Source organism: Anarhichas minor, unplaced genomic scaffold (assembly GCF_050575085.1).
Source record: "Anarhichas minor isolate MPS153535 unplaced genomic scaffold, ASM5057508v1 ptg000017l, whole genome shotgun sequence".
In the NCBI taxonomy this organism is placed as follows: domain Eukaryota; kingdom Metazoa; phylum Chordata; class Actinopteri; order Perciformes; family Anarhichadidae; genus Anarhichas; species Anarhichas minor.
Genome location: NW_027466463.1, coordinates 13143912 through 13146691, shown reverse-complemented (window position 1 = coordinate 13146691; position 2780 = coordinate 13143912).

The window sequence follows — 2780 nt, the reverse complement described above, 5'->3', positions numbered from 1 at the left end:
GTTCCTACGGTGCTTGGATCTGGACTGACGCGGTCCGGTTAGGACTAATCTAGCCTATTCTGGTCTGACAACTAGTCTAGTCGGAGCTTGACTAGGCCAGCTTGGTCTGGTCTGATCTACACCAGAGTAGTTCTCTCTGGTTAGGTGCTGTCCGCTCTGGTGCGGTCTAGTCCAGCCCTATTTGGTCTGGTCTGGTTCAGTGTAGCCTACTTTAGTCTAGTGTATTCAGGTCTGGTCTGCAGTCCCGTGTGCAGTCAGCCTTACTATTCTCCAAGGAGGGAAGAGTCAGCAGCATCACCAAGAAGTAATGTTGGGACTGCGAGAGAAGCCTGTTTGACTCAGAAGATGTGATGTATTTGAAACTTCCTCCTTCAGGCAACCAAGAACTTAACAAAAATATATATACATGGACAACGTATATTTCCCTTTTTAATATAATCGATAGCAATAATCAAAACATTCCTGACACGTATGGTTTGAAACCATGGTTGGATAAGTTCAGAAGCTGTAAGACAATGTTCCAAGTCAAACTCTTCGGTATAAATAGCTAAACTAGGGGACAGCATGTGCTGTACGTGGTGTGTGTGTATGCATGCCAAAGCAATAGTTTTCACACAGCGTTCCCATTGGCAGTCGGTTCAGTAGTACTGTAGGTTGCACAATGCACTTAGCTGCTGCTGTTTTGGCAGTGGCAGGCCATGAGTGGAGGGCGGGTGGGCAGGCAGGTTCAAATGACCTCATCACTTTATACTCACTGGGATCAGAGGAATGGGTTTAATATTCTGTTTTTTGGTTAATATTTAAAGTAGCATGAGTTGTGGAATTAATTCCTCGAACACTTGAGAACAGAAAATCTGCAATCCGAAGGAACTTTTAGTGCTGTATAACAAAACCTCGAAGCTCAGGTACAGCGAGTGACGGCGTGCATTCAACAAGGGCTGATGTTCTCTTACCTCAAAAGGCGCTGATGAGCTGTGTGAGGGTGTGTTTATTTTAATATGCAATCTATCTATATACATATATTTTTTTGGATTCTTTGTCTGACCATTTTGTACTTGAGCTGTCTTCACGCATGGAGAGTTTGAGATGAGTTTTGCGAACTGGGCGTTCTGAATTTGTGAGCAAACGCACGCTAAAAAATCACATTTCAGGCCTCTAGCAAATGTATTGACTTTGTGCAACTTTTATTGTCAGCTTTGAAAAACACCTGTAAGCTGTTATCCTTTATGTCCAACGGCGTGGAAAAATAACAACAACAAACTTAACATGCATGATATTTAAAACCAGCGTTTAGAGCCACATCGATTCAAAACTTCCTTTTTAAATGTGCACGATTTCACATGTATATAGTCAATTACATAGCAATTGTAAAATATAAATGATGTAAACTTAAGAATAACTGAAGTGTAAAACTAATTCGAAAGTATGTACTAAAAAAAAAAGCAACCTTTCTTCTAAGGAGGCAAGAGTCAAAGTCAGTCAAACAGGGCACCGTAGATCTGCCTCTCCTGTAAGAAGATTGGATAGGATTTGATTTGATTCCCAGCCAGCGTTTGAGATCCACACAGCTTTAGACTTTAAATACCCTTCTTACAGAGGAGGAAAGCAGGCTACCAAAGCCTTGTATGCATGTGCAGACAATTTGTGTTTAAAATGTGGCAGATGCAGATCCATAGCGTCATTGATTGTATGGTGGTACAGGCCAAAGTCCTCTGTTTCTGTCTTCACTTGATGCAACAGTGTGATGAATCGCGCAATAGCTGCCGTTTGATGTCAAGTCAGTGTGAATTTCCCTGTAAAGCTGTATTGAACTTGATCTGGTCAGGCATCTGAGTTGGCAGCGCCTCCCCCCCCCCCCCCAGTGCGCCTCCTGAAGCACTTTTAGAAATGAGCCACCCCGGAGCAAAGGCAAGTTGCGCCTCTCGACTTCCTGTTGCACAATGTCTTCTCCTCTAATCAACCGGGCATCAATCAAAGGCACTTAATCCTATCAGAAGGGCTTTGGGACTACCTGGAAACTCCTTTTCTGCTGCTGGAGGTGAAGCGAGGAGCTGTTGTGGTCACTGGAGACCTGTGCAGAAGCATTCACTGAAAGCAATACGTTTTCACTATTTAACCATGCATTTACCTCATTGTTCCTGCTGCACACAGTCTTTCTCCAAATAGCCCCTCGCTTTACCTTTTAAGGATCCTTTGTGAGATACCAAATAACGCTCCACTTATCCCATCAACTGTCTTTTACAAATTAGAAATCTATCATTTGACATATGAGGCGACCTCTACTGTATGTATGTGTCATGAAATATAATATGTGTAAGCAAATAAAGGAATTTATGGAAGAGTAAGAATAGAGGGAATCACTTTTTCTCAACATGGAAATAGGTGATACTTTGTCTCTTATTAGAATGAACTTAAGAAACCTTGGGCTTAGCCGCTACAGCGCTCGTTCTTAGTCATATATCGTGCAGGGATCTTACAGGCTCCAAAGCTGGATGAGCCTCTGGGGGAAAGAGGATCAGTGGATTGGTTCTGATCCCTGCTCGATACAATGTTGTCTGGCTATTTCCTTCAACGTCCTGCCCGTCTGCAGAAAACTGTGGTGTTCATGTCATCGTTTCAACATGTATACGATCGTTTAGAAGACGGAGTAAGAAATGAAGAGCAACAATGCTGCAGCAGTGCAATCCAGTGTGTGTGTGAGTGTGTGTGTGTGTGTGTGTGTGTGTAGTTTGAGTGCAGGATGCTTCAGAGGTTTCTGCTGACAAGATGGAACGTTTCAC